The 27,250-nt window shown below is 41.7% G+C and overlaps 1 long non-coding RNA gene across 1 annotated transcript; it reads left to right on the forward strand.

Moving 5' to 3' along the window:
• Positions 1–3,849: 3,849 nt before the first annotated feature.
• LOC149462909 (uncharacterized) lies at positions 3,850–27,000 on the forward strand. The gene is made up of 2 exons (XR_016312556.1): positions 3,850–4,367; positions 26,493–27,000. It is a non-coding gene; the product is annotated as an uncharacterized LOC149462909 (long non-coding RNA).
• Positions 27,001–27,250: the final 250 nt, after the last annotated feature.

Below are 27,250 nucleotides of genomic sequence, written 5' to 3' on the forward strand. Positions count from 1 at the left end.
CTTCCTGCCCAGTGTCATTAGTACAGTGTCAGTGCACTGATCACTGTATTGGTGTCACTGGGGATGTCAGTGACACCAAGTCAGTTCCCCCCCAATGTCAGAATGCCTGAGTCCCACAGCAAGTCACTGTTTGCCGCCATTATTTGTAAAAAAAAAAATTCCAATATCTATATCGCCAATTGTAAACGCCAGCAGAATTGGTTTACACCTTCATGTAAACCAATTAATTTACACATATTTGGATTTTTTTAGCAAAGACATGTAGCAGAATACATTTTGGCTGAAATTTATGATGAAATTTTTTTACTGGACATGTTTAATAGCAAAAAGTCAAATATATTGTTTTTTACTCAAAATTGTTGGACTTTTTTTTTCTATAGCGCAAAAAATAAAAACCGCACAGGCGATCAAATACCACAGAAAGAAAGCTAAATTCATGGGAAAAAAGGATGTAAATTTCATTTGGGTGCAGCAATGCATGACTGTGCAATTGTCAGTTAAAGTAACGCAGTGCCGTAACACAAAAAATGGCCCAGTCAAGAAGGGGGGTAAATCCTCAGGAGGACAAGTGGTTAAAGACTCAAGTTTATTTCAAATGTTTTTGCTTTGTTTTACTAAAGTTGTTTTTGTTTTGTTCTCAATCATTTTATGCCGATTACAAAAAAGATCCAAGTTAAAACATATTAATTTATCTAAATTTTATTAATTAATTTTAAAAAATAATTTTTTCGGCCCACGAATATTTGTAAAATCTACAATGTGACCCTCGGGCTTAAAAGTTTGGAGACCCCTGCTCTAGAGTGATGAATCACACTTCTCTGTTGGGCAATCTGATGGACGTGTCTGGGTTTGGAGGTTGCCAGGAGAACGGTACTTGCCTGACTGTGCCAAGTGTAAAGTTTGGTGGAGGGGGGATTATGGTGTGGGGTTGTTTTTCAGGGGTTGGGCTTGGCCCCTTAGTCCCAGTGAAGGAAAAATCTTAAGGCGTCAGCATACCAAGACATTTTGGACAATTTCATGCTCCCAACTTTGTGGGAACAGTTTGGGGATGGCCCCTTCCTGTTCCAACATGACTGCGCACCAGTGCACAAAGCAAGGCTCATAAAGACATGGATGAGCGAGTTTGGGGTAGAGGAACTTGACTGGCCTGCACAGAGTCCTGACCTCAACCGTATAGACCACCTTTGGGATAAATTAGAACGGAGACTGCGAACCAGGCCTTCTGATCTGACATCAGTGCCTGACCTCACACTTCTGTGCTTCTGGAAGAATGGTCAAACATTCCAATAGACACACTCCTAAACCTTGTGGACAGCCTTCCCAGAAGAATTGAAGCTGTTATAGCTCCAAAGGCTGGGCCAACTCAATATTGAACCCTACGGACTAAGACTGGGATGCCATTAAAGTTCATGTGTGTTTAAAGCAGGTGTCCCAATACTTTTGGCAATATAGTGTATGTAGATCTCTTCTATAGTTAGATATTAAAGAGGAACTGAACCCTGGAAGCTGTTCCCAAAAATATCAGGAAGTGGGCAAATTACTTATCACTAGTATTGTGTGTGCTTCTCCAACAGCTGATCTTTCCAAATTACTAACTTCACATACCATTACCTGCACTGCATCTCTGTGTGGAGGCAACTATCTTGGTACAAAGAGGGTTTTGCTTCATCATGTATGAGCCTTCAGCAAGGAGAAAAGTTGTAACATCCATGAATCTCACTTCAAATCTGGTGGGAAAAGCATAACAGTAATGCCTTGGATCTCACACTGCAGATACACAGCTATGAGACTACAGTTCAAGGTTGCCAACCATCCATTTATTCACAGACAATTTGTAAAATCTTTGATTCTGTTAATGTCTATGACAGGGACAAGTGTCCATAAGCATACTGACTCTGTGCTGCCAGTAGATGCAGCAGCACATAGCTGGAAGGAAGGAATCAGTTTGATATTGTGTATTGCCACTAAGCAGGAGTATGAGGGAGGGCCTCATGAAGAAGCTAAAGCTACAGTTGTTTCGCCTTCCTCTGCCTCCTTAGCCATTGGGTATGGTAACCCAACATCTCCCAAGCCCACCACAGTTGACTGAAAACAGAATATTCTAGATTGGAGTGAATGTGAAAGGACACAGTACTGAACAGCAACAGTATAGACTTAAGAGAAGGTAGGCTGGGGTATGGTCACAGGCAAGAGATATTTGCTTCAGAGTTTGCCTGATTGTCCTTCGCTGCATGAAGCAAGGGTTAAGAGGCTGCTGTCAGAAAATTTGTACTCTCCACTATGACTGACTGCAAACTGTTGGAGCAAATAGCATGCATACTTGCATAATGTAAAGAGTTTTGGGGGTCATGTTCTCTGCCCCATACTGATTGCACCGGAATGACTAGCTAGCGCGCAATGCTTTCCCGTCTCTAAATAGCTGGATCACAGGTCTAATGGAATTTTCAGATTTGTGCTTCCAGCCTGTACTCTTGTAGTGACTTAGACCCCCCCCCCCCCCTGCTTTTATTTCTCCTCTAGTGCTTACTCTGTCCTCTCTCTCTTACCCTTCTCACTCCCTCTCCCCCCCCCCCCATGCTCTCTCTCTTTCCCTCTCTCCCCCCTCTCTCACTCTCACACCACCCCTCACTCTTTCACTCTCTCTCCACTTTTGCTCTCTTCATCTCTCTTCCCCTCTCTCGCTCTCCCCCTCCAACTTTCCCCTCACTTTCTCTCTCCAGCCTCACTAAGTTGCCATATTAGGTCAGTTATGTCATTGGGGCTGGGAATACTCCCAGTCACAGCTTATTTGGTCAACAATTGGTGGGAGTAACAGCCTCCTTCTGAGTTCGATCTTAATACAAGCACAGACCAAACCAAAGCTCATCCCAAGTAGATGGAAGAATGGGTCTAGCGTTCTGAAGGAATGTCAGAGTTGCTGGAAACTCAGAGTGATGGACTGCATACTTGTCTCCTGCTGTCTTGTTCTGTAGGCTGTGGGTTGCTCCCTCTACTGGGGCTGCCATGACTGGGCCTTTCCGATGTGCTGCAAGCAGTAAGTGATCGACTGCACTTGCTGCTCCTTCTGCTGGGCTCTTGTGAAGCTGGACAATCCTGTCAGCCCTGGAGACACACAGACAGGGAGAAGAGGGGTCGTTTAGCTGCTGGTGGCCTGTCCTTAGGGAGGTCTGCTGTTTTTGGGCACTTAAAACCTTGCTGTGTAAACTCTGAACATCAGTGAGGGAGGACTGAAGCCAGCAGTGGTAAACAGAAGTGCAGGCAGTGTGTGGTCACTGGACTGGGGACAGAGATGAGGGGAAGACACATTGGTAGCAGACACTGGGGATGTCACTACGTCACTGTCGAGTTTGCTGTCTTAATAATGTGTCCAGGTTTCCAGCAGTCTGAAAGCACATACATGATGCAAAACCTGGACTGTCTGGGTGAATCCCGGACAGGTGGCAAACCTAGTCACATCACATGGAGGCATGATTTTGCAAAGAAGTTCTTTTACTGGACTAACATTATAGACTGCAAACACAACTGGTAATCAAATATTGGTCCCTTAAAATGATATGTAGCAGCACCTGACATTGATTTAAAGATATGGTAATAAGCCTGTAGAAGAATTTTATCTGGAATACCAGCTTAATAAGGTGTAGTTACCTAAATTCGTCCCTGTTATTTTTCCTGTCCCTGGGGCAAAGGCCTTCTTCACTTTCTCTGATTCTTCAAAGGGGAAACATACTTAGCGTTACATATCTCGGGTCTTCCTTCTTCTCCTACCGACTCCATCCTATCTCTTAAAAACTAAGGGAAAGGTCTTAACACACCCCTGGGTTGGGCATTGGCATGTGGGGGAGGGGCCTGTGCATGGCGGCATCGGAGAGCTCGATGTAGCTGCTCTCCGAGACCTCGGATCCTGACCTCCCATACCCTCTATGCTGTGGCTGAATACCTGTTTCCCCGGGATCCCCATGCGGGGGAGATGAGCGGGGACTAGTTGGAGAGGTGCTGCCCCTGTGGAGTGTGAATGGATCCGGCTGCCGTCTTTCCTCGGTCTGTGTGAAGGAGACTCTAGAGGCAGAGCCGGGGAGACGGAGAGACAAGGCGGGACCACGTGGTAACCACAAGGGAGTACTGGGAGCAGGAGAAGCCGGCCGGCCGGCGTCTGGATGACAGGCAGAGACGCGGTCTGCTCTCCGACCTCTCCCTGCTCTGTGGTCTGTGTCCTGGATGACCCGAGCAAAGGACAAAATTGGTGCCCTGCCTGAAGCCCTAAAGGACTGAGATACACAGAGGAACCCCCCCAAAGAAAGAAGAAAAAATCTGGAGAGATGGATGACAGCAGCTGGAGAGTCTGACAGGAAAAATACAGAGAGAGGAGGGTGAGTGAGTGAGTGCGACTCTGAAAAACAGTATAATGCTGGGCTGGATATTAAGGAGCATCGAGTGAAGTGGAGAAAGGGGGTTCCAAGGGGGGCTTCTAGGAAGATTAAAATAACAAAGCGGAAGATTAATTTAAAACTAAGGGCACCTAGAAATGTAAATTAAAATTCAAGAGGACATTTTAAATCTGGTCCCCCAGTTTGAATAGCGAAGTTCTTCAATGGAATCCTGAAAAGGGCCAGAAGATATGAAGAATAAAAGTGTAAAAGGAAGTGGGGCTAAGGGAGCCCAGTCTGGCTCAATTAAAAAGTATACGCTTCAGGGAAACATGACCCCAGAAAGACCCCTGGGAACAAGTGAAAAGAGTGAATGGGAGGCTAACCTGGAAAAAAGTCCTAGACTATCCCTAGGAATCAACAGTAGTAGTCAATATATATCAGGAAACATGGAAGAGAGAAAAATGGAAAGAGAATTACAAGCGCCGAATAAGAAAGAAATGGGAGAAATGTTTAAAAGTCTGGAAAACTCAATAAAGCATGAAATAACAGCAATAAGGAACGATCTTGGGCAATTATTATGCAGAGTGGAGGAAACAGAGGGCAAACTTAAAAATCATGCTCAGGATATTTTAGACCTTAAGAAATGGACATTGGAAATTAAAAAAGACCAAAAAAAACTGCGCTATAAAATGGAGGCTCTAGAAAATAGGGATAGAAGGAAAAATCTCAGGTTACGAGGAATCCCAGAGAGTTCACAGAGGGAGGATTTGAAAGGGTTAGTGAGTAAAATCGTAAATTCCATAATGGACAGACCTATGTCAGAAACGTATAAACTGGACGGGATATTTAGAGCAGGAAAAACTCAGCAAAACAATGGTGGAAAAAGACCGAGAGATTTAATCGTCCAATTTCATAGGCTGAACGACAAAGAAGAGATATGGAAAAAAATAAAGGGAAGAACAAGTATTAAATATGAAGAAATAAATGTCCAGATTTTTGCAGATTTAGCACCAGAGACATTATGGAAAAAGAGAACCTTAAAACCCCTGACAGAACAGATGAAAAAACAGAATGTGCGATACAGATGGGGAGCTCAGGCGAGCTTAATTGGATGGAAAAATGGACTTACAGCCATGCTGAAATCTCCTGAGGATTTAAGGGATTTTTGCGATAGACTTGAATTACAAAGAATACAGACCCCAGGGTGGGATGAGGAGAGGGGAAATATGGGGGACATGGGGGGAGGGGAGTGGTAGTTGGGGGGAGGGAGGGAGAGTTATTTTGTTTTCTCTCCCCTCTCTCTCTCTCTCTCTCCTCCCATGCCCCTCTTTGTCCTCTTGTGCTTCTCTACGTCATTTTCTTTATGGTTGTTTTTTAGGAACACAGTTTTTGCCACAAGGGGTCTTTAGAAAAATTTTGAATTAGATGCATAGAGGGAGGAGGGTAGGTGGGTGAAGAGGAGTTGTATGTGGACAGAGCTCAACCCCAAGGTATCAAATCAAAAGTGGGTTCTAGTCCACAAATGATTAGTAGGCAAATTTTAAGCCTAAAAAAGGGTGGGGAAGGGAGGGATGGGGGGGAAGGGTAGGGGGGTTAATATTCTGCGGGGTGGAGTTGGGGAGGGGGGGGAGGGGGGGACGTGGGGAGGGAAGGGAGAGGGGGTAAGGGGTTTATCGGGAGAGGGGAGGAGGGACATCGTTAGAAAGAAGAGGGCGGGGGGAGGGGTTTTAGGGTCAACACTCTGCACAAGGAGGAGGCGAGTTAGAGGAGAGATAGACAGAATTAAGAAGGATGGAAGAAATACAGGTTATAACATATAATGTGAATGGGTTGAACTGCCCTGGGAAAAGATTTAAGTTGTTTAAAGAGTTACACCATAGGGCAGCATCAGTGGTATTTTTACAGGAAACACATTTCGAGATAAAGTCAAATGTGAAATTAAAATCTAAATATTATCCAACATGGTATTATGCTGACTCTCCAATTAAAAGAGCAAAAGGGGTGGCAATAGGGTTGGCAAAGAACATCAGATTTGAGGTGGAAGATAGAAAGACCGATCCGGAGGGGAGATTCCTGTTCTTGAAGGGTAAATTATGGGGAATAGAGTGTACGTTAGCCAATGTATATTGCCCTAATAAAAAACCGGAGAGCTATTTGAAGGGTCTGCTGAAAAAATTGATGGACTTTGAAAGAGGGCGTTTGATAGTAGCAGGAGATTTTAATCTCTGCATGGACCCACAAATAGATACAACCTCCCCTGTGCAGAGAGAAGGTGGTAGGTCTCTGAGAGCTTTGAAAAAAGTGATCCACGAGTACCAACTGGTGGACACCTGGAGAATAATGCATATGAAAGACAGAGACTATACCTTCTTCTCCAATGCACATGAGACATACTCGAGACTGGACTATATCCTAATAGATCATCAACTTATAGAACCGTTGGTTAAAATAGAAATAGAGATGAGTACATTCTCAGATCATACCCCTGTCATAATGAAAATGGGATTGGGGAAACGGTGGACGGGAGGCCTAGGATGGAGATTAAATGAGGCCCTTCTTTTGGACGAGGATATAGCTCAGAAGATTGGGGAAGAGATTAAAGTATATTTTAAAGAGAATGAGACAGGGGAAGTATCGACAGCTACAGTATGGGAAAGTCACAAGGTATATATAAGAGGAATCCTGATTGCGATGGGAGCAAGGAAAAAAAGAGAAAGAAGAGAGAGGGTCAGTGGGCTCCTAAAAGAAATCATGGATTTGGAGCAGATACAAAAGAAGAAAATAACAAGAGAAACAAAACAGAAGTTAATAGATAAAAAAGATGAGCTAGAGAGACTGATGGAAGAGGAGAGGAAAAGAGTATATAATAAGGTACTAAGTGAAAAATATAGATGGGGAGATAGACCAGGAAAATATTTAATGAGAGCTTTGAATAAAAAGAAAAATAGAAATTATATAGAAAAGATAAAAAATCCGAAGGGGGAGTTGGTATATTCAACCAAAGAGATTATTAAAGTATTTACGGAGTACTATAGAAAGTTATATAATATTAGCCCCCAAAGCTCGTCAAAAGAAAATGGAGAGGATATTAAAGAGAAAAGGAAGACCTATTTAAAAAACGCAGGATTACCAAAGTTAAGTGAAATACAACTGAACTCCCTAGATGTGGAAATTTCCCAAGATGAAATAAAAGCAGCAATAAGAAGTACGGAGGGTGGAAAAAGTCCAGGACCGGATGGGTACACAGTTAATTACTATAAAAAATATAGTGAAATATTGTTACCTAAGCTAAAGAAGTATATGAACGATCTGGGAGGAGGGATGGAGAGTAGAAGAGAATCTCTTCAGGCCCATGTTGTACTCATTCATAAGGAAGGAAAAGACCCCTCTCAGTGCTCTAGTTATAGACCAATTTCATTATTGAACATCGATACTAAGCTGTACGCAAAGGTGCTAGCAAATAGACTGAAAGATCTAATGCCAGAATGGATCCATGGAGATCAGGTGGGCTTTGTCCCAGGGAGAGAGGGTAGGGACAACGGGTTGAGAACTCTGATGCTAATCCAGAAAAGTAGAAAAGGAAAAGCCCCGGTGGTGCTGCTGTCGATTGATGCCGAAAAGGCGTTCGATAGAGTGGATTGGGGCTTCATGATGGACAACTTAGAAGTGCTGGGGATTGGAGAGAGAATGCGTGAGTGGATAGGTAAATTATACAGGGAGCCCACCGCAATTATTACGGTAAATGGAGAGAGATCAGAATCCATAGGGATGTCCAATGGAACAAGACAGGGCTGTCCTCTGTCCCCCCTGCTATATGTTTTGTCATTGGAACCTTTGTTGTCAATGATAAGGAATAGTGGTGCGGTAAAGGGAATCCAGATCGAAAATATAGAACACAAAGTAGCGGCCTATGCAGATGACCTATTATTCTATGTAGGTAACCCCCGAATAACATTACCAAATATAATGAAATTTTTGAAGGAGTATGGGGAACTATCAAACTTAAAAATTAATCCAACAAAAACAGAGATCCTGAACATCAATATATTAAAGAGTGAAAAGGAAAAGTTACAAAAAGAATTCCCCTTTATATGGAGAGAAAAAGATTTAAAATACCTAGGGATAAAACTTGCTATCTCTTACAAACAACTGTATAGATTAAACTATATTTCCTTAATAAATGAGATCAAGGAAGAATTGAAAATATTAGGAGGAAACCCATCATGGATAGGACGTATAAACCTAGTTAAAATGGTAATTATACCTAAAATACTGTATAGATTCCAAATGGTTCCGATCAAACTCCCAGAGGCTTTTTTTAAGATAATAAAAAAAATGTTAATAAGATATATTTGGAGGAATAAAAAACCAAGAATATCATATGAAATACTGAGTAGGACTAAAGAAAAAGGGGGAATGGGACTACCCGACGTCAAGAGATATTATAAAGCAGTAATTTTAGCAAGAATTTATGACTGGACATTTAACCAGAAGGGGAAGAGTTGGGTAAAAATTGAAAATGCACTGAGTGGGATTAGTTTGAGTAAGATGATATGGATTCCAGCACATTTTAGAAAAATTAATGAAAACACAAGTAATTACACTTTAAATGTTCTAAGGGTATGGGATAATTTACACAAAAATATGAAATGGGAATTCAACTCTATATTAATGCCTCTTGCAAATACTGATTATTTCCCCCCAGGAAAGGATGAGATATCAGGGAGATGGTTTGAGAGGGAAGATGTCCAACTGAGAGATGTACTGGTAGAGGGGAAATTGAGATCATTTAAAGAACTTAAAGAGAAGAAGGAAGATATTTTTATTAGAATAGATGAGTGGAAATATCACCAACTAAAATGCTTTATAGGGAAATTACCAAAACCCTTGAGATTAAAGAAGGAGTGGAATATGTTTGAAAGGTTGTTAGAAACACGTAGAGATGGGAAACATGGTATTGCTAAAATTTATAGAATACTCACAGAATTAGACACAGACACAAAGTTAATTTTTATAACGAAGTGGGAAAGAGATATGGAGGTGGTGTTAGATGAGGATCGACAGAAAAAGATATTTAGATTGACACATGAGAACGTTAGTATGAGAGAAGTGGAGGTTAATTATAAATGTTTGACACGATGGCACATTACACCGAGTATTGAGCACAGGATGAGTGGGGAGAATTCAAAAATGTGTTGGAGAGGATGTGGAGAGATAGGCACGGTGTTTCACATGTGGTGGCAATGTCCGAAAATTCAGGCTTTTTGGAAAACAATAGTTAAATTGATAGAAATAATAACTGGAAATGACATAGGGTTAGACCCAACGATGTGTCTTCTACATAATGTTGAGATAACAGTAAATAAATATAAAGAATCAGGCGTATGGTATTATTTAAATGCTGCAAAAGGGTTGATACCCAAGTTCTGGCAGAAAACAGAGGTGCCGAAGGAGGAAGACTGGATCAATAGAGTAAATCAGATCAGTAAAATGGAAAAATCTTACTATATGCAGGAAGATAGGCTGGGAACATACTATTCGAGATGGGAAAAATGGGAAAAATCAAAAGTGAAAGAGAAATATAGAAAATCTTAAATTAGGAAGTTATTTAAAGTGATTGGGCCTCGTGAGACTGGAAAACTTGCAGAGGGGAGGGAGGGAGAGGGAGGAGGGGAATGGGGGGGGGAGGGGAGGGAAAGAAAAGAGTTATTAGAAGGGGTAAAATAGAAATGTTAAGACTACTTAAATGTATTGTGTTTCTTTTTATGAAATTTTTTTGTAATAACATGAAAAACCAATAAATATTTAAATTAAAAAAAAAAAAAAAAACACACCCCTGGGTTGGGCATTCTAAATGAGTGCTAACACTACAACCATGCATTGCGGTGCACTGCAATACAGGTGTATTGTTAATGCGTGTGTACATGTGACCGACATCTTGTTTGCTCAGGTGAGTCTTGAGGTTTTTTTTCACTTTTTCACAAAAAAATTATTGTATAGTATAATGCAGTTGTTTACTTTACAGTATAGTTCTGCTTTTAAGACTGAAGATGTGAAACTAGATATTTTTCAAAATGTAGTACCAACCTGCTTCCTGTTTACCAGTGAAATTCTGGCACTGTGCTATGCGTTTAACTTTGACAGCTGAAATAAATATCATGAGGTCTGCCCTTAGTGACTATGATTAATACAGTGACATAGAAAACTAGAAATAATAAAAATTAATGATTGCTACTTTCATTTGGTTTTTTATGTAAAAATCAGCTTTCTTTGAATCAAACCAAATCCACCAAACAACAAAGAGCAATTCTTGGCAAGTAAGTAAAAGCATTCAGTGAGTCTCTAATATTAATCCCTTCCCCTCCACCCTCTATTAGAAATACAGCTACAGAGCAGCAGGGGTGTGCAAAATCATGTATATATACGCGATTTTGCATTTCCAGGTAGGGGACACACGCACCCTACCCGCACCGTCATTTGCGACCTCGGCTGTTAGTCCCTACCGGTGATTATTTGCCAGCAACTGGTGATCGCCGAGTATCTCCGACGGGGGAGAGGCCTGACTGCATTGTGCCAAGTAAAACATTTGGTGGAGGGGGGATCATGGTGTGGGGTTGTTTTTCAGGGGTTGGGCTTGGTGTGGGGAGAGGCCAACACAGATCTCTCCCGTCAGCTCCTGCATACTGCTTAGTGTGGCTTTGTATAGCAGAGCCATACAGAGCAGTGTGCTTACAGTGAAACACAGTACACAGTCCCCATAGTGAAACAGCACACAGCTAACCCTTTGATCATCCCACGTTAACCCCTTCCTGCCCAGTGTCATTAGTACAGTGTCAGTGCTTTTTATTAGCACTGCTCACTGTATTGGTGTCACTAGGGATGTCAGTGACACCAAGTCAGTTCCCCCCCGGTGTCAGAATGCCCACCGCAGTCCCGCTACAAGTCGGTGATCGCCGCCATTGCTAGTAAAAAAAATAAATAAATAAACATTCCACCATTTGTAAACACTATAACTTTCACATAAACCAATTAAATTTACACGTATTGGGATTTTTTTTAGCAAAGACATGTAGTAGAATACATTTTGGCCTAAATTTATGAGTAAATTTGATCTTTTTAAATTTTTTTTACTGGACATGTTTAATAGCAAAAAGTCAAAAATATAGTTTTTTTTCTCAAAATTGTCAGTCTTTTTTTGTTTAGAGTACAAAGAATTAAAGCACACCCAGGGAATCAAATACCACCGAAAGAAAGCTCTATTTGTGGGAAAAAAAGGATGTAAATTTCATTTGGGTACAGCGTTGCATGACTACGCAATTGTCAGTTAAAATAACACAGCGCCATATTGCAATAATGGCCTGGTCAGGAAGGGGGGTAAATCCTGTGGAGGGCAAGTGGTTAATTAATAAATACAAGTTTACCAAAGTCAGCACAAATAATTTCATTTAGCTTCATCTTAGTCCTCTGTATTCCCATGATTCCCATGGTAAATGAGCACACACAGTTCCATAAATGGTCATTAGAAGGTGGTAGACATGTACTTCCTGAAGCCTGCACTCTGTAAATTCCTCTCTCGCTGCTTCCTCCATCACCAATTAGGCAGGTCTAAATCTGATTGGTGGCTATGGAAACATTTCTTAGTACTAGCATTTTTCTTCCATTAAAGTTTTGGTTTGTAAGAGGCAGCAAGAGGGGTGTTCCAACATCACCTGCATAAAAATTCCAGGATCAACAGATTACAGAGAGGGGTGAACTAGTGGAGTGCCACAATATCTGGTTTATGTAACATTCATCCCCAGGAGGGCCATTGTTGTATGCTTTCCCTGCTTCCCAGCAGGGGCGGACTGACCATTTGGAAACATGGGCACTGCCGAGGGCCCGGGGTCAGTAGGGGGCCCCATGAGATGCCCCTGGTACCTTTTTCATAGGCTTTTTTAAATTTTGGGCAGGGATACAGGCGCCCAATGATACCCTATTTCCTGGGGGCCCCATGAGTTGTCAGTCTGCCCCTGCTTCCCAGTGATAATGACCCCTCAAGCAACCCTCTGACACACCAAGGCTGGAGAAAAAGATGTTTATTTTGGCAGCATGCCCAGAAGAGCAAATGGCAGTCAATAACCGTAAACAATAACAAATAGCAGTTGCAAAACTAATAATTCACAAATGAAATTTTATAAAACCTAATTTCACTAAGATAGTTTACAAATGTTGGAGCCCTTGGTCCAAACTGGGTGGATTTATTCAGGGGACCCAAGTAAAATTTAGCTATGGTATTATTCAATTCTTCTATTAATCAGAGCCTGACTGATAATTAAGACTGGGAGACTTTCAAGCTTTATCAATACATTATTTCATAACAGTAAAAATATGGTTTGAGGTGACTGCCTTGGCTTTTATTGAGTAATGCTTTCCTCGGATCTCAATTCAAAGGTTTCAAAGAAATACAGCCATCAGAAGGTAGACCTTTGACCAAAGTCCCTGTGCAACTCAATATTGCTACCAAATATACTGTGGCCCTGTAGGTTTGACACCCCTGCCTCTGTGCTAGTTATGAGCCCAAATGCTCTGGATTCTATTTCAGCAGGGTTCAGTGAACTTTAAAGAAGTTTGGATGGTGAACTTGAACCTCACTGAAATCAATAGGAGCCAAATATCTAAAATTAAAAATGTCAATTTTCTGTGCTAATAGGCAAGGAGGTGTAAAAAATAGCATGGGGGTGAACACTGCTCTGCAGAACATGTACTAATGCAAAAAAAAAAAAATCTATGCGGCTGGGAACAGGGATTTTTTTTTAAACATTTACAAAGGAAATAAAAGAGTTTTAAAGGAGAAATAGGGTCAAAGCTCTTTTGGCTCTGCTTTTGCTGTGGGTCACACTTAGGTTCTGCACTGCCTTGACCCATATTCAGCCAACAGAGGGCTAAACTCTGCTGATGGGTGACAATCACTGAATCAGTCCAGGCTATTGAGAGATCCCACCTTTAATTATTATTATTATTATACAGGATTTATATAGCGCCAACAGTTTGCTGAGCACTTTACAATATAATGGGAAACAATACAGCAACAATACAGTTCAATACAAGAGGGATAGGAGGGCCCTGCTCTTCGGAGCTTACAATCTAGGATCCAGCCAGATGCCTGAACCAGCAGCTGGCTCAGCCTCTCAGGGATCGGTTGAGAGCCTAAGTCAGCCACCCCTCCACAGCCCAGCGATCCAGGAGCAGAAAGCTGGTGACTGGAAGGTCTCAGGCTGGCTAGAATGACACCAGCAGGTGCATTTCTCATTCCACTCTCCAGGCATTGGCTATATTGTACACTTCCCCAATCATTCACACATAGGCTCCAGTGTGGTAAAATAAACTTCCTTACTAAACTATGGCAAGGGTAAAGACAAGCCATTCCAGATCAAGGCATAATAACAGTCCAGATAATGGCATTGTAATAATCCAAATAATGGCATAACTTCAGGTGCGGACTGACCATTTGGAAACTCGGGCACTGCCCGAGGGCCCGGGGTCAGTAGGGGGCCCCATGAGATGCCCCTGGAACCTTTTTCATAGGCTTTTTTGAGTTTGGGCAAGGACACAGGGGCCCCATGATCCCCTATTGCCCGGGGACCCCATGAGTTGTCAGTCCGCCCCTGGGCAAAAGATTGCAGCATGAAATCAGCATGAAGGAGCTTGTAGTATTTTTGTTCTCCTGCAGGATCTTTTGTCTTTCCCATATGGAAGTCTCTCAAAAGGCTACCATCCATCCCCAGCTAGACAATATCATCTTCCCAAGAGCTGCAAGTACCTAGGCAGCTCCTCCCCCAGAGGTAGACAGCACGGGCACCTCCTGCAGGCCTGACTTCTCTGTCAGTACCCTGGCTGGAAGACCCTGAGCCTCAGCTCCACCCACCTTTTATATGGACTCCCAGCAAGCACTCCACCAGAGGGAGGGAGCAACCTTTATGTGACTCTCTCCCTGATTTCCACCTGCCACCATGCCTGCTGTGAACTTATTCAGGCAATGTTTTGTCAAAACATCTTTCAAAGTCTGAAGAATGTTTGCAAGCCCAGGGATTGGTTCACACTATAGAAGAGGATGAAAGAAAGAGCGCACAAACCTTGCGCATTACCTCAATAAATAGTGACTAATTTTATTTAATTAAGGAAATATACCCACAAAGGTGATGGTAAAACAGGCATAAGTGAACCATATCCACACAGGGTTACAGGTAAATCCAAAGGGGGGAGGGAACTAACGCGCTTCAAAGGGTGCTCCCTTCTTCATCAGAGCTGGGTTGAGCAGATAGAGACTTCAGTATAGCAGAGTTCCCATAGCAAGGAGACATTCAGCCACTGAGTGTCAGTATTACAGCAGTTCAGTCTGTTTCTGGTTGGTCCCGCTATCTTGTCTCTGGTTCGCTTTCCTACCAGTGTACCAGCCAGGCACACAGTAGCATCCATAATTCTGGTTCAATGGTTGCCTTTTTAGTTTACTGCTGTACAACTTGAATAGGGCAGAGGGAGCTGTGGGATACTCCAGAGTCTTGAACAATAATAAGAGAATGCCCTTCCTTTTGCAGCTTTTCCTTGGATAAGTCCCTTAGCAATAGCTCTGGGAATGGACAGCACTGGACACTATGAGCAATGTTCCAGGCCAGGCAAGCCTCAGTCTCTGTGCGGGAGGGGTTAACAACAACAGAACTCACCCAGACCCTGCCCTGAGGATTGTACTCAAAAGGCCTTGGGTACTTTAATGCCTTCCTCAGAACCAGGCAAACAGTTATTTAATGGAATCTCCAGACTGGATCCTAGGCAAAATCCCCCTTCTTTAGTTTGAAAGAAAGTCTCAGAAAGTAGAGCCCCCAGCCATAGCTTAGCTTGTTGAGTTATTGATAAAGGTGCTGGGGTGCTTGAGAGGGCTGTAGTCTTCCAGGCTGGGTGCTTCTCCTACTGGGAAAAATGCAACATATCTGCATTTTTCTAGTGCACTGCCAGTGTTGTTGTGTGAGTTGGACACATTGAAAACAGCTGTTTTCTATGTGCCTTTGTGGTGAATGCATTTTCCAGTGTGGAAAAATGCCTGCCACTGCACATAGTGTGAATTAGCCCTAATGATTCAGGATATGCACAGTAAAACATCCCAAGCATTACAGGGAACATTTTGTTCAGGCTTTGCATCAGCATACCAAGTTTCTTTGAAATAGTATACCACACAAACCACTAGATGGTACTGGTGTGATTGTTAAAGGGGAACTTCACTCAACATTTACTTTTTTTAATCCTTATGCTACAAGCATTAGTAAATACAGTAGATAGGAAAGTACACTGTATTACCAGAACTATTGGGACACCCCTTCAAATCATTGGATTCAGGTGTTTCAATCACCTCCATGGCCACAGGTGTATAAAATCAAGCACCTAGGCATACAGACTGCTTCTACAAAGAATGGATCACTCTCAGGAGCTCAGCGATTTCAAGTGTGGTACTGTGATAGGTTTCCACCTGTGCAATAAGTCCATCTGTGAAATTTCCTTGCTACTAAATATTCCACGGTCAACTGTTAGTGGTATTATAACAAAGTGGAAGTAACTGGGAACAACAGCAATTCAGCCACGAAGTGATAGGCCATGTAAAATGACAGAGAGTGGTCAGCACATACTGATGCTCATAGTGCGCAGAAGTTACCAACTGTCTGCAGAGTCAATAGCTAAAGCACAACAACAGTGCACAAAGAGCTTCATGGAATGGGTTCCCATGGCCAAACAACTGCATCCAAGCCTTACATCACCAAGTGCAATGCAAAGCATCGGATGCAGTGGTGTAAAGCACTCCGCCACTGGACTCTAGAGCAGTGGAGATGTGTTCTCTGGAGAGACGAATGACGTTTCTCTGTCTGGCAACCCGATGGACGTGTCTGCGTTTGGACATTTCCAGGAGAACGGTACTTGCCTGACTGCATTGTGCAAGGTGTAAAGTTTGGTGGAGGGGGGATTATGGTGTGGGGTTGTCTTTTAGGGAATGGGCATGGCCCCTTAGTTCCAGTGAAGGGAACTCTTAAGGTGTCAGCATACGAAGACATTTTGGACAATTTCATGCTCCCAACTTTGTGGGAACAGTTTAGGGATGGCCCCTTCCTGTTCCAACATGACTGCACACCAGTGCACAAAGCAAGCTCCATAAAGACATGGATGAGCGAATTTGCGGTGGAGGAACTTGACTGAAATTGACTGGTCTTGACTGAGTCCTGACCTCAACCCGAAAGAACACCTTTGAGATGAATTAGAGCGGAGACTGCGAGACAGACCTTCTCGTTCAAGATCAGTGCCTGACCTCACAAATGCGCTTCTGGAAGAATGGTCAAACATTCCCATAGACACACTCCTAAACCTTGTGGACAGCCTTTCCAGAAGAGTTAAGCTGTTATAGATGCAAAGGGTGGGCCATCTCAATATTGAACCCTACGGACTAAGACTGGGATGCCATTAAAGTTCATGTGCGTGCAATACTTTTAGCAATATAGTGTATATTGTATTTACTTGTTTTATACTTTTGTAGCTACTCTGGTTTCCAGGCTTAGGCAAATGATGTCCCAGGAATCTTCAGGAGGGGAGGAGTGGTTTTCTCAGCTAAGGGCAGATGGATTCCAGGAAGTAAATGATACATGAATCATCTGCTCAGGGGCGGACTGACCATTTGGAAACTCGGGCACTGCCCGAGGGCCCGGGGTCAGTAGGGGGCCCCATGAGATGCCCCCGGTACCTTTTTCATAGGCTTTTTTGAGCTTGGGCAAGGACACAGGGGCCCATGATCCCCTATTGCCCGGGGGCCCCATGAGTTGTCAGTCTGCCCCTGCATCTGCCTTTACTCAAGATGGCCACAGACAGAAATGGTAGTGCAGAATATTCAAAGTTTTTTCACTGCAAGATAATGCCTGGAAACATGGATGGATGGGTGAGTTTGCATTGCATATTAAAAATGAATTAAATAGCGTTTTTGGTTTGTGGTGCTTAGAGGCAGTTTGGTTCAACTTTAACTACTGCTTTAAGAATACATGCTTGAACAGATTTTTTTTTAAAGGAGAAGTACAGCATTGCCAAAGCTCCTTTGGTTGTTCTTCTCCTGTGGATCACAGCAGTGCAGTTCGTTGCGCCCTCCTTGTTACCCATTTTCAGCTGACAGCGGGCTAAAGCCCGCTGTGGGCTGACGTCACTCAGTTGGTCCAGGCTGGGGAGTCTGGAGCCAGCTGGTCCCTCCCTCTCTACAGCCCACTGCTCCAGTGAGAACTCAACAATCAGGGGTCATGTGATTGCTGAGTTCTCATCCTTAGAGCCGGTGGGGGACAGATGCAGCATTCTGAGAAGCAAACACCCCAATGTATATTCTATGAGGCAAAATAAGTCTTTTGAACATGTCATTTTTTTCCAAAAGGTTTTGGAATAGGTGGAAAGAAAATGAAAATGTATTTATTTATTTATTTTTTTACACAGAGTTGTTCATTTATAAGATATTTCTAACAGATAGCATGTAAATACCAAAAAATACACTCCCAAATACATTCTTCTACTCCTCTTGAGTATGTAAATACCACATGTGTGAGACTTTTCCATAGCTTGGCCACATAGAGTCCCAACATGCAAGGAGCACCATCAGGTGTTTTAGGGACATAAATTACACATCTAATATCTTGACTATCTGTTACACTTTTGAAGGCCCTGAAGCACCAGGACAATGGAATCACCCCCAAAAGTACCCCATTTTGAGAAGCAAACACCCCAACGTGAATTCTATGAAGCATAATGAGTTTTTTTAAACATGCCATTTTTTTCCAAAAGTTTCCAGAATATGTGGAAAGAAAATGAAACCATTTTTTTACACAAAGTTGTCCATTTATAAGATATTTCTAACACATAGCATGTACAGTAAATACCAAAAAATACACCCCCGAATACATTCTGCTACTCCTTCTGAGTTTGGAAATACCACGTGTGAGACTTTTTCCACAGCCTGGTAACATACAGAGGCCCAACATCCAAGCAGCACCATCAGGTGTTCTACACATCTCATTTCCTAACAACCTATCATTTTTGAAGGCCCTTCATATTTCTAACACATAGCAGGTACATACCAAGAATTACACCACAAAATACATTCTGCTGAACAAAGATTACCTGTGGATTTAATAGTGCAGTTGTCCACAAAGAAGAGCATTAGTCCAGGCAGCAGGCAGGGACATAGTCAGCAACAGCAAAAATAATTGTTCAGACAGCAGGCAGCAGACAGGAATATTGTCCATAGTCAGTATAGGCAACAGGCAGAGATATTGTCAGCACAGTCAAAGTAATGGTCCAGGCAGCAGGCAGAGATGTGGTCAGCAGCAGCCAAAGGAATTGTCCAGGCACAGACATGGTCAGCACAGCCAAAATATTGGTCCTGATAATAGGCAGGAACATGGTCCATACTACAGATAGCAGGCAAAGGTGTGGTCCGTTCATGCAGGTCATGCAGTAGGGCCTCAGTCAGGTAAGACCTGGGCACAGGGGTAGAAGCTTCATCACACCCAATCTCTTCAAAGCCTCCAGACTAACAGACCCTTTTCCGGGAATTACAAAACCTGGAGAAAACCAAAAACTCCACTCTGAAAAACTATTCCAAAGCCCCTCACATATGTGAGACCCCTGTGTTATCTTGAATCCTTATATTACAGTAGCAGGACAGAAGATAAGTCCAAGCAGCAGGCAAAAAAACATCGTCAATTAACAAGGCCATAGAGGGTTTTGAATGGCATATGGAAGACTGGCATGACTAACCCTTTGGGTCTGAGGTGACATCCCACTAGTACAAAAATATTAAAAAAAAGCTGCCCTAAATGCACTCAGTGTAGTGAAAAAGCTGCTAACATCAAAATGCAGGCAACATGTGAAACAATAACAAAAATGTAGCGCTAATTCACACCACAATTGCACAAAATATGATGGGAAATAAATTAATAAATTAAAGTCCTCAAAGAAGTCCAATAAATGTGACCAAGTGTTGGAATAAAACCATATCTTCAAAAAGTGATGTGCCACCAATGGGAAGACAAGAGAAAGAATCCTCCACCAACACCATTCACAGCCTCTTACCGGAATAAATGACCACAGATCATGAGGTCAAAAACAGCAAATATGGAATACAATGGACATATGGAATCCTTGATTTTCTCCCTAAAATAATGCAAAGTTTAATAAAGTATTACACTTACAAACATGAGATGAAATCCGCATGTAAGATCATAAAAGTTTCCAACCAACAAAATGGCTGCGGTGCGTGACGCAATGACGTCATAAGCCATAGTGCCACCCTATGCGTTTCATCACAAGCAGACGTCATCAAAGGCGTGGCCTACAATGTCCATCATGCTATAAATAGTCACAGGGTGGAAATGAATCCGTGACATTTGCGCGCCATGAACCAGAACAATGGATGAATAACCAGACTGGATGTCACAATGACACCATAACAGAAAGCCTGTGAATCTTACGCTCCACAGACCGGAAATCAAAGGATAGAAGTAAATTATGTGTCAAAACGACACCCTAGATTAAAATAAAGCCCAAAAACAGATGAACATTACTACCCAGTATGCCACTTGATAATAAAAGATATCAAACAAATTCCCATATATTCCATGGCTCAATAGGCCATCTGGTGGTTGGAAAAGTAAAATAAATAAAATGCACAGCGACATCTTGTGGTTGGAAACCAATAAACACACATAAAATATATATAATACAAAATAAATAAATTAACAAATGACATTAACCACTTCTATACCAGGCACTTTTATCTCCTTCCTGCCCAGGCCAATTTTCAGGTTTCAGCGCTCTCACACTTTGAATGACAGTTGCGCGGTCATGCAACACTGAACCCAAACTAAAATTTTATCATTTTGTTCACACAACTAGAGCTTTCTTATGGTGGTATTTAATCACCACTGGGGTTTTTATTTTTTGCTAAATTAAGAAAAATAAGGCTGAAACTTTTTTTTTAAAAAACTACGTTTCTTTGTTTCTGTTATAAAAGTTTGCAAATAAATAATTGTTCTTCATAAATTTAGGCCAAGATGTATTCCGCTACATTTCTTTGGTGAAAATAACCCAAATCAGTATTTATTATTTAGTCTGTAGGAAAGTTATAGAGTTCACAAACTATGGTATATATCTGAAAATTGATCATTCCTGAAGTACTGACAGCCAATCTAATTTCTTGAGGACCAAAAATGTCAGAACAGTACAGATATCCCCCAAATGACCCCTTTTTGCAAAGTAGACAGCCTGACGTATTTCATAAGAGGCATTGCGAGTTTTTTGAAGTTGTAATTTTTTGTCATCATTTTTCGGAAAATTAAGAAATTAAAAAAATTATTTTCACAATTTGTTTTTTACATCAGTGTAGTACAGCGTCAGAATATAACTGGTGTGGCGGTGATCAGGGACACTGACTGGTGACAGTACGAAAAAAAAAATTGATAATTGTTTTAAATTTTTTTTTTTTTTTTCATTTTTTATAAAATATTTTTCTCTTTTTTTAAGATTCTTTTTTCATATTACACTATGACCAAAGTAGTATAATATATAAAATATGTTTATGTGTTGTTGCCTGCAATACTGTGGTGGCTGCATATTTGTATCAATTTATGTGTGTCACTTATATATTATAGTGCGGAAGTGTCAAAATTATCAAAGTAGTATAATGTTACCATAGTAGTGATCAGTATTTTTTTTACACAAATTGATTGCTTATAGCAAATAATTTCTCTGCTATAAGGAAGTATTGTACTGAATGAAATCGATTCATTCAGCTTTTTTTGTTGTGATTAGCTGTGATTGGCCATGGCTAATCACATGACATAGATGGTCTGTAATTGGCCCAGCTTGTGCATGTGATCACTGTGACCATTCACAGCTAGACACACTTGTATACAATGGATGGCATGAAAGGAAGTCCATTGGTCACAGCAGGTCACATGGTACTGGCAACAAGGTCGTGGTCACATGGTACTGGCAACACAGATCTGTCAATGAAAGCATTGACATCCCATTCAATATTTAAACCAAACGGATATATGTTTTTAATGTATAAATCCATCGGATCTCTAATTTAGAAATCTCCCTCCTGATGTGACTCCCACGCTAGTTTGGGTTTTTTCCATGATGCAACGCATCATGCCTAGATACACTGTGGTTCGCAAAATGTTTATGTATATTAGCTATATGTTCTTTAATTCTAGTTTGCATTGTACAAACAGTGCAGCCCACATATTGGAGACTGCAAGGACAGCAAATGAGATATACTATGTTCTTAGAGGAACAAGAGATGAAGGAATTGATGTCATATGTGTAAAAAGTATGATTGGAAGTAAAGGAAACAGCCTTTCTTCCCCTCAAAATGTTGATATTACAAACAGCACACTTCTTACAAGGATAAAATCCCTTCATCTGATAAAAAAAGAAAAAAAAACAGTTTTCTTGGGTGGTTCAACAACATTAGGAGAAACAAACAATTTAAATGGGAGAACATCTCTAAATAAGACCCTAGGAGTATCTGGCAATGAAGGACCCATTGGGCACTGATAAGCTCTAATAGGGCACTGATGAGCACTAATAGGGCACAGTAGGGCACACACAATCACTGTTTTGCAACTGATATATCCTTTCCTCACACTCAGTATCGGTATGAGAAAAGGAGAGAGGAGACCCAGGCATGCCGCTCTCAGTCATGTTTACAAATATGATCACTCTTCATTGGACAAAGCGATCACATGGTAAAGGGCCGCTGTGATTAGCCCTTTACCCCTATCTGAGATGCGCTGGATCACTGACATTTCCTGATGTGTGCCGCTGGGGGTGTGTGGGAATCATGATCACCGGAGAACATCATATGACACCCTTCCAGAACTGGCCGGCTGGGCTGTAGCCATCATACGGCTATAGCCTGGTTGGCAAGTGGTTAAATACCATTCCGTGGGGAGAGGGTCTTTTCATGTGGCTTATAGGGCAACATTGAATATACCAAATATGTTTTTTGTATGGTTAAACTGGAATTCCAGCCTACAACAAACTAGCCTTAAATTGTCGCCTTTGCCCTCCTAACACCTATGCTAACCAACCTGTGTAAGAAAGATGTATATACAGTACTTACCTATTGTCAAGCCACTTCAGGCCAGTCACTTGATCTCCTCTGTGTCAAGCAGCTGCACTGCAGGGGAGAGGAGAGAGCACTCTGACAATGGCTAGTAAAGCCTGGAGCTGTGACATTAGTATAGGTTTCAATGGCACATCCGGCACTCCCTTCTCTCACCCGCAGTCGTGCTGGCTGACACAGGGGAGCAAGGTCACATGACCGGACCAAAGCGGCCTGAAAATATGTAAGAACATACGTCTTGCTTACACAGGTTAGCTAGCATAGGTGTTAGGAGTGGGGAGGGGACAGTTTTAAGGCTAGTTATGTGTAAGCTTGAATTCCACTTGAACAGACAACACACTAAGCAACAGTATAATGTTGGAGTAGCCAATGGGGGTGAAAAATTAGTCCCTTCATCACTTCATTTAAATATTGTATGTGAAAATATGAGGGATGTTCAGGTCAAACCGAGACTTTTAATTTTATAGGTATAAAAAGAGATGCTAGCATGGTGGTACTACACGCAGTAGTAAATGGCAAGTGTGTCCTATTACTGATAGGCAGCGACATGTCACAGGCCAGTACAGAGACCGTTAATCAAGATGGCAAACAACAGTGTTAGTGCCTGCATGGAACAGCATGTAGTGATGATGTTTCTTGTGAACGAAGGCATAAAACCTGTGGATATCTACAGAAGACTTCAACCACAGTACAGTGATGAGACGCTCAGCTGCAGTAAGCCATTTGAATAGTGTAAACGTTTCAAAGATGGCCATATTTCCATTAGTGACGATCCCAGCTGAGGTGGTTCCCAGCCCACAGCAGTCATTCCTGTGAACAATTAGTGCGTGGATAATTGACACAGAACCTGTTGTGAAATTGCACAGGAGATTAATCTTTCTGTGGGAACAGTGAACACAATCATTCATGAAGTGAAGCAGGCTATCCTAGGATGGTTCAGGCATACTGACAAATCTTTCTATGCCGAAGCTTTCCAGGCATTAGGTAATTGCTGGAATAAGTATATACTGTAAATGTAGCAGGGGAGTATGTAAAAAAATAAATGCATCAAAATGAATGGGGGGGGTGGACTCATGCGCTGCCAACAATAGTCTCAGAAAATGAAGTAGCTGCTAACACCTGACTTTACTATGATGTATAACAAACTGATAAGGAAAATGGTGTAGCGCTGTGTATACTGTGATATACTTAAAATGTAAGGTATACAATCAATGAGTACAAAAATGGCGACTGCCATCCGTGCGTAATGACGTCACCAACGCGTTGTGTTCTGCTACCACGTGACTTCTTCAGGACTCCTTGAATGTATACCTTGACTGTGGGATTACACAGTACATGCCTGATGGGTCTGTGACCCTGTTTTAAAGTGTGAGTAGCCTTTTGGCATTGTGGATTTCCTTAATATATTTAATAATACTACACTATGAAGGTTCTCTCTTTGACTTCTTTCCTATGAGCCTTTGAAGATTCCCATAAAGGTGTTTGACCATTTAGTGATTGATTACGGTGAGAGCTGACCCTGTGTCCAGCCAGAGGGAGAGATCCATCCTGCCTGGGATCATCCAGTAATACATTATGCTCTATGACTCCTTGAGGGTCAAATATTTGATGTGAGCATGCATGCCAGTTGGTGACGGATAGATTGGCACAAGCTTTGAGCACGCAAATATGTAATATATATGGTTGAAGATTTGAAATCTAGCACTTTTCATTTATCCTTGGAACTTTGCGATATATAATTTAATAATGCTATTGACACGGTATATGATTTGGTCACTATTGATTTCACATTAAGTGTCTCCATGTCACATTTATGCATTCACATTTTTTCTCTATTTGCTTGAATCATGGTACACTCCATACTTTATATATATTTGAATTAAGTTGTTTTTATTCACATCTTTTTTATTGATCAACGCAGTGTCACACCAATAATTGAACCTAGTTACTTTTATTCACATCTTTTATTGATTTTCAACATTTATTTTAAGTATTTTACAGTATACACAGCGCTACACCATTTTCCTTATCAGTTTGAAAAATAAATGCAGTTTCCACTCCTTGAAATTTGTTCTTTAAACTCTAAAGTCCCAGTTTGACTTGAATGCCCCTCATATTATTTGTAAGAGACAAATGCACAAACAAGCATAAAGCCTAGCTCAAAGTATGCAATTTCAAGCCTTGAAAATGTAATTTACTCTCGTACTAGGAAATCCAGCTCACAAATAACACTTTTAGTAGGGTCAAACCTAGTAGCTCAGACATCTGCTTGGCGACATAGATTATTCTGTTTTACTCCTTGCCGTACTGTATTAAAGTACAATACCGTCCCAGTAAAAAAAAAACCTGCTGATGCACTTATAGAGTAAATGCATCTGCATTGAGTTTCCTCTTAATCCCCTGAAAAGACACACAAATACCTATTGAGCCTGCCTGTTAGGAACATCCTGCCAGCCATCAAGCTAATGCGAATGCGCATAAGCATGCACATGTTTGCAGGCATAGACGCTTAAGTACACGAGCCATGATGTGTACATGCACAGTACAACATACATGTGAGTTTACAGGCACATCTACTTGTGAAAAGCAAGCTATTTGAATATGTTTCAGGTAGCATACCTTTAAACATTATCACTGCTGATTCAGAAACCTGTAGTATGTCAGTCCACACCTGACAACACCCATTCCTGCCCACTGTTTTTTGTATTGACAGTGCTGAGTCTGTTGCTGAAGCCCTCCCACTGTGAGCTGCAGTGTCTGGGAGGGGGGTGTGTGTAACACACAAATAAAGAGGATTTGGCTCACCCAGGGGAAGTTTGTGTTTTCTTATGAGACTTGTGCTTCAAATAGTAACTGGGTATAGCACTACCCCCATAGGGGCCGCTGGATTTCAGTTGGGTCCCCCTATGCTCTGCACAGCCAGGCAACACACATTTCCCACACTTTGCACACTGGAGTCAATGAACAGTCCTTGAGCTTGGTTTTGTGTTTTTCGTACGGATTTAAGAACTTGGATGGGGTCTAGGGGTATATGGGATGCCTAAGGAACTGTGAAACTTGAGGAAGAACTTCTCAGCAACTTTGTACAAAAATGTGGTCCAGCAAACATAGCAACAGTCTTTGTTAAGGAATGCTATAGTCCTTTTTAGTGTACCTCCTCAGACCCTGGATGTATCCTCCTCTCCAACGAGCTGTATTGAGGGTATCCCTAAGGAAGGGAGTCCCAAGAGCTTGCAATTAAGCAGTTCCGGATGAAGACCAGTTGGGTATAGCACCTGACTACCCTCTCCCCTTATCTGGCCCAGGAGGGGTTTAGGAGTACTCCCTCTGTCCTTTCCTGCTTTCTTGGTGGGTTGATGGCTGCCTTCAGGCCTTATTGCTGAACTGGCTCCTTCCCTGCTTCACAGGCTGTCCTCCCAAGGAGGCGGTAGGAAAGAGGAGATCCTCCCTTCCAGAATCCTCCCTGCAGGTGGGCTTCCCTCCCTGAGGCCCCCTTCTATTCTCCTCACTCCAGCCTTCTCCAATCAATCTTACACCTCCCCCAGGCTCTGCCACATTAGATGATTTCCTTCCAGGTGATTGGCCAGAGTCCTTCAAACATGCATATCTGGGCCTCCTCAGGTTTCTGGAAAGGTGTGAGGGCTCCAGAAGCCATGACCTGTTAGAGCTTCCTAGCCTGTCCTGAGGTAACCTCACTACCTCACTCCCCAGGTTCACTCATCCCCGGGCTGCTACTCAGCCTCTATCTAACAAAAAACTGTCTAGCTAACGTGGAGGGCATTACATGGGTTTGGAACTTAATTGGATTGTCATACAGGAGTGTTTAATTTAGTTGTACTTTAAATGCAGTTCTGTAGTTACTGGCACTTTCTAAAGTATGTTAGCAGCAGTATGAGAAGGTAGTATTCATAATAAATTCTGTATATTATTTCTGCTCTTTCACAAAGGTCAAGACCTTAGAGACAGACTTGTGGAAGTTGTGCACAATGTGATTACATGAGGAACCGAATTTTGCAGAACCCCCGTTTGGAAAAACACCAACCGCTGAAAAAAAACAGATAATGGAAAATATTCATGCATCATATAATTTAAAGGGAATGTACATATACTATAAAAGATATGACGTGAACAATTTCCTACTTTGAACCTACATGACACTGAACAAGGTGATTCCCTCAGAAACCATAGCCAGCTGTCACATTGATTGTGTATTTCTGTTCATATTTCTCTTACTTACAATTATTACAGTGGAATATTATTGTATTTGGCATACAAAAATAGGTTGCTATCCTTGTGTTACGTGCAACATTGTTTGTTCATTTTCTTCTGTACACCTGTAAAAAAATTATTTGGGGTTTTGATACCCCTTAAATTGAGACACTGAATCCTTTAGAAAATATTCAATAAACCTTTAAACAAATACTGTAGCAAGGGCAATAAATGAATAACACACATTATATGGCTGAATAGAAAAGTTTTACAGTACAGCATTTACATTATAAAGGTTGAATGTTCTAATATTCCATTCAACAAAACTAAAGAGGTTAGGCAAGATAGACATATTTTGTAAACATATGGGTAATGATAAACTCCAAAATGCAGATGTTTGATAATAAAAGATCAATAAAAGATCATTTTTGAGCATTGACAACAAATATGGAAATCTGAAAATGCACAAAGTACATCTATTATGTGATAAAAGAAT

The sequence above is a fragment of the Staurois parvus genome, unplaced genomic scaffold (assembly GCF_062004578.1).
Source record: "Staurois parvus isolate SC_StPar_1 unplaced genomic scaffold, SC_StPar_1.0 ptg000165l, whole genome shotgun sequence".
NCBI classification, from domain to species: domain Eukaryota; kingdom Metazoa; phylum Chordata; class Amphibia; order Anura; family Ranidae; genus Staurois; species Staurois parvus.